This window comes from Neomonachus schauinslandi, chromosome 4 (assembly GCF_002201575.2).
Source record: "Neomonachus schauinslandi chromosome 4, ASM220157v2, whole genome shotgun sequence".
Lineage (NCBI taxonomy): Eukaryota > Metazoa > Chordata > Mammalia > Carnivora > Phocidae > Neomonachus > Neomonachus schauinslandi.
Genome location: NC_058406.1, coordinates 36460699 through 36472808, shown reverse-complemented (window position 1 = coordinate 36472808; position 12110 = coordinate 36460699).

The window sequence follows — 12110 nt, the reverse complement described above, 5'->3', positions numbered from 1 at the left end:
TCTGAAGGAGTTGAATGTGTGACCAAGCAGGGAGGTAAAGTAGCAAACAAGAAAGATGGTGGTCTTCTGGTCCTGGGGAGGAGCCTGCTCTCCTGGGGAGGAGCCATCCAAAGCCATCCAAGGTGTTGGGTGGATGTAGGGAGGGATTGGGAAGATTAAGCGCTGGGAGGGTTTCTCAGGCCTGGTTACAAACCAAATCACTGCGGTGACAGCAATGATATCCCCCGGTGCTCTATCTAGCTTGACAGCTGACAGCTCACCGTTTCCTGCCCCGCCCCTCACTGTGCCTTTGCCTCACTGTGCGGTTGTCTGGCCTAGTCTACCCTTCATCCACTCTCGGTGCAGCTCAAAGGCGACCTTACCCTGACAGCCTTTCCTGTCACTCGCCCCCACCCCCCAAAGTGAAATCCAGGCTCTTTTTCTGTGGATTCCTCTACTGTGTAGCTTATGTTATACTGACCTGTGCATCTGTTGTCCCCACTAGAATGTGAGACCTGAGGCCAGCAACTCAGATGGGATTCACGGCTTCTCTTAGCCCAGTGCTGGGGCTGGCCCACAGTGGGGACAATTTGCTAAACACCTGTCCATACCCACTGTCCACACTAAGCGCGGGGAGAAGTGATGTGTCTGCTGCCTCCTTGCCAGACTCCGTCCCCGACTTAGCAATCAGGAGAGAGAGCAAGGTTGGAGGGGGCAGGGAGCTGTGGCGTGGGGAGCTGCGTGTGGGTGCGCAGCGTACGGCCCAGGTACGGATGTATGCGGCTACGTGCAGGGAGCGCTCCAGGTCGTGAGTCAAGGAGGGCCCCCTGAGAGCAAAGCGGTTGGCAGCGTTACAGGCCCAGCTGTGTCGGCCACCCCCGGCCCCCACTCTTCATTCTAGTCACATGGTCCTATGGGTCACAGGCATCGGGCCCAGAGGCTGATGGACTATATAGTCAATAGCTCCAAAGCCAACCCAGTTTGGCCTGGAGCCCAGGAGGGCCTGGGGCACAGTAGAGATTGGTCTAATCTTCTGTCAGATGGTGCTCCCGAAAGATCTGGTTCATCTCTGTTAACCTGTAGTTTTACATCGAGGCTAATTAGATGCACCCTAAGGCTCACAAGGGGGCAGGAGAGAGATGGGCACAGCCAGATGAAGAGACCAGCTGTTAAAAGGTTTGGCAAAGAAGAAATGAGCTGGAAATGAGTGAGCACTTTCTGTGTACCTACGGGCTCCAGCTCTGCTACGTATTTCATCTGTTCCTCCCAACAAGCCTGGCAGCTGGTCATCCCTTCTCCGTCCTATAGGCAAGGAAACAAGTCCCCAGGCACTGAGGTGGCTTGCCCTGCGCTGGATGGCTGGGAAGTGGCCCGGCGGGGACTTGAACCCCACTGACAGATGGTCGTCTTCTCATCAGGGAGTCCCATTGTCTTTAGAGGGTGTAGAAGCAGCACCCTTTGCTCCTGAAGCTTCATGGCCCCAGACCTTCAGCCCCCCGCTTGTCAGCCCCCCTCTTTCACAAACAGCTCTCCGCAGGCTGGCCTCCTAGACGACAGTCAGATCACCCTTGTCACGACTGCCCCTTTCCCTCCAGCAGTTAGTCCTGCAGGTGACTATGTGTCTAATGTCTGCCTCTGCCATTGGACTCTAAGTCCCCCAGCAGTAGGGGCTTTATCTTTGTCACTGCTCTAACCCCATTTGTTGACTCACTCAACAAATATCTATTGAGCACCCACTCTGTGAAAGACACTGTGCTAGGTGTTTTGTATTCACTATTGGGAAAAAAAATGATAAAAATCCCTGCCTTTTGGAGCTTACCTCCAGTCATAGACAGAAGATCAGTAAATCTTATAGTGTGTTAGGTCTTCGAAGGTATTAAGCATGCTAGACAGAAATAAAGTGGGGGGAGGGGTGATAGAAAGAGTAGGGGTGTGATTGTATGTAGGGAGGGCAGGAAGGGCCTAGAAGGAGATAAGGGAGGGAGCCGTTTGGATATATGAGGGAAGGGCATTCTTGACAGTGGGAACAGCAAGTACAGAAGTGCGGAAGTGGGAGGGTCCCTGGCATTTTCCAGGGACAACAGCAAGAAAGCCAGCAAGACTGGAGCAGAGTGCGCCAAGGGGCAGGGCAGGGGAACGCACAGGGTACCATAAGGGCTTCCCCTTCCTCTGAGTTGAGAAGCCACTGGAGAGTGGTGGACAAGTATGTTGATCTGACTTAGGCTTTAAAAGGACCACTCTGGCTATTGTGGTAAGAATTGATAGTTTTGACGCACATTAGGGATTTAATAGGTGTTTTCGAATGAATGAGCAGAGGGGAGTGAGAAGGAAGGAAGGAAAGAATTGCTGTGGAGGGGAGAAGCTGGAGAGGCAAACCTGAAGGAATCTTCTGACCTTGACACTCAGTGCTTCTGAGTTTAGTTAGGAAGACGTGAAAGAGAATGAATGTCCGCTGAGCCGAGCTGGCCGGCTATCTTAGTAAATGTCCTGGGAGGTCATAATACCTTGTCAGGGGAAGTGTGCGACTCAAGCGCTGGTGGCCTCAGAACTGTGGGCTGTGGCCCTCCGTGGGCTAGGGACAGCCTGTGTGTCCCTCAGCTCCTGTCCTCTAGCTCAGATGGTGCAAGTGGGTGAAGCAAGGTTCCTGTCTCCTCCTCCCGGACCTCATCTGACCCCCAGGGCTGTCGAGCCTTCTTGCTATGATTGGTACCTGCCTTGGGTGGTGCAGTGACAGAGGAGGGCTGGGAGCCAGCCTGCGGTGATGCTGGCAGCTGAGCGTTTGGAGTGGTATTTGGCTGGGGCCAGGGGGCTGTCCGGAGTGGCAGGCTCTCTGTGCGCAGAGGCCCGGATTCTAGAGAGCCAAGGCCAAGGCGGGCCAGGAATTCCTTGCCTTAATTTTTGCCTCTAATTCCTCCCAGAAATGAGGCATGTCAGTCTTTAAATTCTCGGGTTTTTATGAGGCAATTATGGTGATTACTATAAATCTCCCGTGTGTTGTTTTCAAAGGGGCAATTAAGTGGAGGAGCCAGGCACCATTTTCGTTTCTCATTAAGTGATTAGGGCTTGTTTGGCAAATCCCAACATCTGTGGCTAGAGGCAGGCTCTGCGGAGCTTGACTTGGGCAGCGCATGGCCTCCACACACAGGAAGCATCTGGCACCTCCCTTCTGCCCTGGTTTCTCCGAGCCTGAAGGAGTTGGAGGGGCTCCTTTCATTGTGTAGATGAGGAAACCGAGGCACAGAATGGGGAACCAATCCACCACTACGCACCACCAGCAAGCAAGAGAGCCAGGTTCTGCCGTCCAGAGAGAGACTAACCATTACACCATACTTGCCATCTAAAGGGGTCTGCTCCTTCCAGAAGCAAAGCTGGCTCCTTCCTGAACATGGGGTCATTTTTTCCACCTGATTCTTCTTTCTCCTTGAACAACTGCTAGTGTCAACAATATGGCAGACACTGTTGGTGTCCACCCAACGGTCATTCCCATCCCTCCTTTGCCTTTGCCTACCTCCCGCTAGAGAGACTGTGCAAAGCCTGTCTTGTGGTTGGGAGAGACTACATGACCCAGTTCTGGCCAATGAGACATGTGGGAGATTTTTCTGGGGGACTTCTGGGTAGATTTTCTTCCTCTTCTAGTTACTCAAGAAGAAAGCCTTTGCTCCATACTTAACTCCCTCACTCCTGTTTTACCTTTGGTGTTTTGTAGTGCTCCTTGGGGTGAGGCAACCATCTTGTAACTTGAGGCAACAAACTAGAAGAAAGCCAACTCCTGCAGTCATCTATTGCTATATAATAAATCACCCCCCAAAATTCAGTATCTTTTTTTATTATTATGTTATGTTAATCACCATACATTACATCATTAGTATTTGATGTAGTGTTCCATGATTCATTATTTGCGTGTAACACCCAGTGCTCCATGCAGAACTTGCCCTCTTTACTACCCATCACCAGGCTCACCCATCCTCCCACCCCCCTCCCCTCTAGAACCCTCAGTTTGTTTTTCAGAGTCCATCATCTCTCATGGTTCATCTCCCCCTCTGATTCCCCCCCTTCATTCTTCCCCTCCTGCTATCTCCTTCTTCTTTTTTTTTTCTTAACATATAATGTATTATTTGTTTCAGAGATACAGTTCTGTGATTCAGTCTTGCACAATTCACAGCGCTCACCATAGCACACACCCTCCCCAGTGTCTATCACCCAGCTGCCCCATCCCTCCCACCCCCCACCACTCCAGCAACCCTCACTTTGTTTCCTGAGATTAAGAATTCCTCATATCAGGGAGATTATATGATACATGTCTTTCTCTGATTGACTTATTTCGCTCAGCATAACACTCTCCAGTTCCATCCATGTTGTTGCAAATGGCAAGATCTCATTCCTTTTGATGGCTGCATAATATTCCATTGTATAGATATACCACATCTTCTTTATCCATTCATCTGTCAATGGACATCTTGGCTCTTTCCACAGTTTGGCTATTGTGGACATTGCTGCTATAAACATTGGGGTGCACCTACCCCTTCGGATCCCTACATTTGTATCTTTGGGGTAAATACCCAGTAGTGCAATTGCTGGATCATATGGTAGCTCTATTTTCAGCTTTTTGAAGAACCTCCATACTGTCAAAATTCAGTATCTTAAAGGAACACTTTATCATCTGTCACCATTCTGTATGTTGACCAGACTCGACTAGATGGTTCTTACTTGAGGTCTCTTATGTGGTTGCAATCTGATAGAGTTGGGGACAGCAATCTTCCAAAGGCTCAATGGGGCTGGATGTCGTGGATGGCTCACTCACATAGCTGGCAGTTGATGCTGGATACCCCATGGGAGCTCAGCTAGAGCCCCGACCAGGACACCTGCATAGGGATTCTCCATATGGCTTGGGTGTCCCACAGCATGACTGCTGTTTTCCAAGGGCAAGTGTTCAAACACTAATCATTTTAAGAGGCCCAGACAGATGCTACAAGGCTTATGATGTAACCTTGAAAGTTCAAAATGTCATTTCCATCACATGCTATTGGTTAAGCTAATTACTAAGGCCAGCTCAGATTGAAGAGGAAGAGAATTAGACTCTCTAGGAGAGGGAGTGGCAAAGTGACATTGCAGAAGACCAAGTGGCGTGGGAGATATTGTTCTGTCCATCTTTGGGAAATGCAATCTACCACACCCACACCCTGAAGGCCATGATGTGGTAAGCTGGAAAGAGCCATGGTCCTTTTTATCTATAAGCCACTGCACTGGTCCTGGGACTACCCTTTCTGGACTTCTCAAGTAAACAGATAATGTCCTAAAAGTTTAAGCCATTGTGAGTTGGATTTTCTGTCCAAATTTGGAGCAGGAGGCAAATCTGATCAGGGAAGACTTCTTGGAAAAGGTGGGACTTAAACTGGACATTTCAAAACCATCTCAAGTTCTTACACTTTGGTGTCAAATACGCCTAGATTTGAGTTCTATTTCTGCAATTACTACTAGCTGTGTGACTCTGAGCAACTCAGCCTCTCTGAGCTTCAATTTCCTCATTTATAAAATAGGCATAATAATAATATTTGCCTCTAAGGCCCTTCTGAGAATTCAGTGAGATGACACATAGTAAGAGCTTAGCATGAGACCTGACGCATAGTGATTTTTAAATGTCATTTATCATGACCATTTTATCAAATTATTAATTGAGAGGCAGAAAAGTAACCCAGTTGGTTTTGTGTGGTTCCCGATGTTGTCGCTGAGACCACTGAGGGGGAAGTGTCAGGAAAGCATTTTGTGGGAGACATAGCTGCCTCTGGATGTGCCTCTTCCATCTCTGGGGCCAAAAGCAGAGCTGAGGGGCCCTGGGAGAAGCTGGACTGTCCTGTACAGCTCAGTGATGGGGAAGAGGTGGGAGTGGCCTGTAAGTTGGGAGCTAAGGAGAAGAGCCTATTTTGGGACCCCAAACAATAGCTAAGAGCAGTCTGTGAGGCCCCCCAACTCTTCCTCTATGGAAACCTGAGGTTGGGACGGGGAACAGTCCTCTGCAGGTAGGGTGACCAGTTTGCCCTAGTTTGCCCAGGACTTTCCAGTTTTAGCATTGAAAATCTCACATCCTGAGAAGCTCTTCACTACAGGGCAAACCAGGATGGTTGGTCAGATCCTGTCTGCAGGGGATCCTCTAGGTGGAGCCCTCCAAGATTCAGGGAGTCCTGTGTCCCAGTGTAAGGGATAACATCCCGGCCAAGTAGTCTGTCCGCTGGAGGCTCTTGATGCAGAGCCACCTCCAGGCCACCAGGCTTCATAGCCCTTATAGGTCAGGGACAGCAGTGGCCCCTCAGTGATCACAAGCTGCATGTCCAGGCCTGGAGACAGAAGGTACAGTATGGAGTAACAACAACTTCTCTCCAGCACAGTTGGCCTGTCTCAGCTCTTTGAGAGATTCACTCTTGTGCTATTATCACCAGTGAGTAACATGAGATCATTTTAGGGCTCAAGACGTGTAAGAATGGTGCTCAAGCCTGAGACATAGCTTTCCCAAATCAAGCCGTAGAACTGAAATACCACCATTCACTCTTTATTTGTGAGGTGTGAAGCAATAGGTACTATGTTCCCAGAAGCTCTCACCTGACATGCACACTCGGAGTGAAGAAGTCTACAGTCCTTTCCTGTGGAGGAAAGAGCATCGAAAGGTGAAGAAGAGGTGCCTGAAGCTCAGGGATAAGGGAGCAAGCACAGGAGTCCTGAGGCACGCTTTTGAGGACCTCACAATTGGGCCAGTGTGGTAATATAAGGGATAGAAGAAAGAGCCAGAGCTGACATGTCACTGGGGATGATACACTGATGGCTCGTCTTATTTCCCTTTCCCTTGAGAGCCCTCTAAAATGACTGTTAAGAAATAAAGAGGATGTAAGCCCACAATAATAAAAATAATGGGTGAGGTACCACCAGTAGGGGAGACGCTACAACAAATTTCAGGACAACAGAAAGCAGATGGAAGAGTGGTAACTGATGCAGCAGGGCACAGAAAGCCTTAGCACAGAGCATGCAGAGAAGACACAGTCAAGGAAAGAGGCAGGCATCCTTGACAGAACCAGCAAGACACAGAGCTCAAATCAGCAGATGAAATGAAAATCTGTACCCTGGACAGGGCCTCCCCACACCTGGGCACAGAGCACCAAGAGGTCAGAGTCTGCTCTTCAGGTGGGAGCAGGCAGTTTCTGGAGAAATCTAATGTCCCCAGAAGAAGGACCCTCATGTACTGGCCTTGGGGTGGGAATGGGGGGAGGAAATCCTCTGCTGTAGTAACTGACTGACCACCTCATCCACTAAGGCATGCCAGCTAATCAGTAAGCTGCTGAGTTCTTCATTCTTAAACATGAATGGACAGCCAAAGATTACCACACATTTGAGGAAAGCCTCCAAACTGAACGTAAGACAAATCAAATGACCTCAGAGGAAATGGAAATGATGCAAGGAACAGAGAAGAATGAAAAAAAAGTTTACACTCTATTAATAACCTCACAGAGATTCAAGGAGGTATCGTATCCCTAAAATAAAAACTGGATGGTATAAAGAAAAAGAACCAAACAGCTCTTGGAAAAAAATATATATATTTATATTATATGTATATATTAGGTATATAAATATTTTTATATTATAGGCATATATTAATTATGTAATTAATTTATATATTATGTAAATTATATATAACTTATATATAATATAAATCTATATAATAGGAATAGAATGTTTTCAAGCTCAAGAAATTTTTCAGAAAGTGAAATAAAAAGATGAGGAGGTAGAAAACAGGAAAGAATGGGGCTCCTGGCTAGCTCAGTCCGAAGAGCATGCAACGCTTGATCTCGGCGTTGTGAGTTTGAGCACCACATTGGCTGTAGAGATTACTAAGAAAAGTAAATAAACTTGAAAAAAAAAGAAAATATGACAGAAAATATAAGCAACATAAAGGATCAATCTAAGAAGTTAAAAATCCAACAAATGGGAATTCTAGCACAAATAGATACCAGTGGAGAAGAGGAATTATTTAAAAGTCACATAAGAAAATTTCCCATAAACAAAGTTCATATTAAAAGAGTTCGCTATGCGCCCCCAAATGAATGACAAAGTGACCCACACTCAGGAACAATATCCTGACATTTTTTAACACAGGGATTAAAGAGAAGATCTAAAAGCTTTCAGAGGGGAGAAAAATGAAAAGAAAAAAGGTCACAAAGGAATGAGAATGAGAATGGCTTCAGAATTCTCAGCAGCAACATGGGATGCTAGCAGTCAACAGAGAAATGCTTCCAAATGCTGGCAGAGCAGAGTTTTCAATCTAGAGCTCTATAAAGGCTGAACTGTCAACTGGGCTAGAGTACAGACATGTGGAGCCATATCAGGAGTCAGAATATTTATGTCCTATGCACCCTTCCTTAGGTGATTACTGGGAGGGTTTTCTCCAAACATGGAAATGAGCCATGGAAGAAAAAAAACTAAGTTCCAGAAAAGACTAGCCGCCGACCCTCCCCCTGCCCCCCACCCCACCCCAGTGCAGAAGCTGTGAGGGGAAGTCAGGCTGACAGGTGTCCGGCAGGTGGAGACACTCGCAGAGGAGACTGGAGTGGGAGAGTAGGGGGCCTTGAAAGGAGGTCTCTGGGAAGAGAGGGAGGCTGAATGAAAGAGAGACTGGATAAACAGGAGGGAGAGATAAAGGCAGTAAGGAAAAGAGGGGCGCCTGGGTGGCTCAGTTGGTTAAGCTACTGCCTTCGGCTCGGGTCATGATCCCGGAGTCCTGGGATCGAGTCCCACATCGGGCTCCCGGCTCAGCGGGGAGCTTGCTTCTCCCTCTGACCCTATCCCCTCTCATGCTGTTTCTCTCTCTCTCTCTCTCTCTCAAATTAATTAATTAATTAATTTTAAAAAAAGATTTAAAAAGGCAGTAAGGAAAAGAGGAAAAGAAAAGTAGTGTAAGAAATAAAATGCCTTCTAGGGGTGCCTGGGGGGCTCAGTCGGTTGGGCATCTGCCTTCAGCCCGGGTCATGGTCCCAGGGGCCTGGGATGGAACCCCGCATCGGGCTCCCTACTCAGCAAGCAGTCTGCGTCTCCTTCTACCTCTGCTGCTCCCCCTGCTCGTGCTCTCTCTCTCTCAAATAAGTAAAGTCTTAAAAAATAAATAAATAAAATGCCGTCTAGTAACTACCAGCTCTGCAGTGACTGATACTAACACAATTACACAAAAAAATTTCTTAGTTTCTAAAATTTTGGATGCATCTATATGCATTCTATCTTGGAAGGGGCAAGTGGAAGGGAGCTGAGCCCAGCCCCTAGTGCCAAGAGTGCCCCATGACCAATAGTCAGCAAGTAAACAGGCACTTCAGTCTTACAACCGCGAGGAATTGGATTCTGCCAAGAGTTTGGTAAGCTTGGAAGTAGAATCTCTCCAGAGTCTCCAGATGAGAGCCCGGCCCAGCTGGTTTCTTGATTTCAGCTTTGTGATACTGTGAGCAGAGAACCCAGACTTCGGAACAACTGTAAAGTAACACGTGGGTGTTGTTTAAAGTTGCCAAGTTTGTGATGATTCGTTACACAGAAATAGAAAACTAATACATCTGGCATGTCTGCCCCTAAACTCCTATTTTATTTGTTATAGGAGATGTTTTGGCCTAGTGGTTAAACTGTCAGATTGCAGGCAGGCTGACCTGGATTAGAATTGTTCCTCTATGAGGGTTAGTAGTCACAAACACAGTAAGCAGTCAATAAACAGAATTGTAACTATCGTTTTATTCACTTTCTTTGTTCAGCTCTTACTCCCTCTGACTCCCTGACTCCCTGCCTCACTCCTCTGGAAAGTTCACACCCTCCCCTGCACTTTGTACTTGCTGCATGAAAGCAGGTCTCATGCTATACTGGTTAAATGCTCTCTCCAGACTATTAGCTCATGGAAGGGCAGAAATCCAGGCCTGCCACAGCCCCTGTCGTGAAGAAGGAGCTCTGGGAATGTTTATGGAGACGGAACATAGAGAAACTTCCTAGAAGTCGGAGCCACCCAGTGAGGACAACTGCTTAGGGAGGGATGAGCAATCTGTTGCTAGGGTAGCTACCTGTCAGGGATGCTGAAAAAGACTGACTTCGTGACACACTAGGTCTTTCTACCCTAGCTTATGTTTTGAAGCCAGGATTTATTCCATAGACCCCCGGGGCGGGGGGAGGCGGGGGGGAAGCCGGGAGGCAGGAGCTGGGTGTGGAAGATCTCTCCAGCTAGAGCTGATGGGGAAGTTGTTGAGTTGGGCATTAACTCACTCAATTATTTTAACATGGATTGTTAACTTTGGTAATCCTGCCCTGGGAGATGCTATCTCAGGCTCTGAAAAAGAGATGAGATTTGGACAGCTGCTCCCGGGGGGAGAAGCTTTTGGTAGAGGCCACATTATGATTAAGACCTGACAGATCAAGTTCCCAAGAAGTCTCAGGACTGAGCAGGGGGCTCTGAAGTATGTTTGTTCAGCTAGGAGGGAGGCGGGAGGAGGGGTTGTGGCTGTTTCAGTGGTTTGGGAGAGGGAAAGGGGGGGGAATGCGTACAGTGGATCCCAGAGGGTTGGGGCTGGAAGTAAGGTGCCTCCCAGCTCTGTGCAGGGAGCCGGAACAGGAAGGTGCAGGCTTGTGGGCCCAGAAACAATCGACAGGCTGGCGGAACCCGCGGAAGGTGGATGCACGATGGATGACGGGCGCCCCTTGGTGGCCACACTGAATAACCACACCTGATTCCAATGAGGCTCAGCCAGTACCCGGCTGTTTCACTTCCCTCTTGCTCACACAAGAGGACCACTTGTTGCAGTGAAAATGATCTGTGTGAATGCAGCTGTGTCTGGGGTTGTGTGTCTGTGTGCTTGTGTTGCCCAGCTGGGTAGGTGTACACGTGTACATGAATTTAGGCATGTGTATTTCTGTGTCTCAGAGTATGTGTACTGGGGCCAGGGATGGGGCATTGTGAGCACTGGAACCAGAAGGTGCATCTGTAGGTTTGTATGTATGTGTATCCGTTGGTACCATGCTTGTGTCTGTGTGGATGTGTGTTAATGTAACTTTTGGGGCCTTGGCTTTCTTTTCTGTTACACATTGAAATAGTTAAGCTCCATAATCTTATTGTTTGTTTAAAGTTTGCTCTTGGATGAAGGCCTGTTCCAGAATAACTAGCAGATGCGAAAAGCATCCATTATGTATTTTTGCAATTAGCCGAAAACCCAGAAACTTTTCTTAAATAACAGACACAGTTCTGTGGGTTGCTTATTGCTAGGAGGCGCCTCCTCTCCCCGGCTCAGGCAGGCAGGCTGCCGGCCCAGCCCTAACCCAGGCCAAGCCAGGGAGGGTCTGCAAACTGTCCCTAGTGAGATGGAAAAAACCATTAAGGGTTCAGAATAGAACTCAAGGGACAGCTACAGCAAGGAGGAAAAAGAGGAGAAAAAGAGGAGGGGGTGAGGAGTAGAGCAGCCTCCAAAATCTGAGAAGCCTTTGTCAAACTGCCTCATCCAGCCTAGTAGTTAGCCTAGTCTGGACTTGACTAAACAGACACAAGTCCACATTCTTTTACCTGCCTTTACAGTTTGTCCATTACATTTCCCCCCCTTGTCTTTGCATGTTCCTGTCTCCCATTGTTTGGTACACGGACGTCCACCCTGTCCAGCTGGGCGCATCTCCCCCACCCCTCACTCATCCTGCCATGCTTTTGCTAGTGCTGTTCCTCTCCTCTGATGCGAAGCAGGCACCTCCTCACCACCAGCAGCATTACCCCCAAAGAACTTTGTTGGGTACCTAACCCAGACACTGGGGAGGGGCCCCAGGAGGCAGAAAACAGAAGCTTAAGGAAATTTCTCAGTGTTTGGGTTCCTATGGGAAGGCACAGGCTTCCATGATGTTCCTCAGCCTTTCCTCCCTGGTTCTATGGACAGGGAGCTCTTCTGTGTCCTGGGTTTCAAGAGGGCCCAGAGAATGTGGCTGGGGTTCCAGGTGGACCTCAGACTTAGATAGCTACAACTTGAACAGGATGGTCCACAAGCCATAGAACCTAAGGGCTGGAAGATTCTAAAACATCCGGCTGAGTAGGCATCCGGGCTTGCTTGCACACCTCCAGTGATGGGGAACTCACATCCTCAGTTATCCCAGTT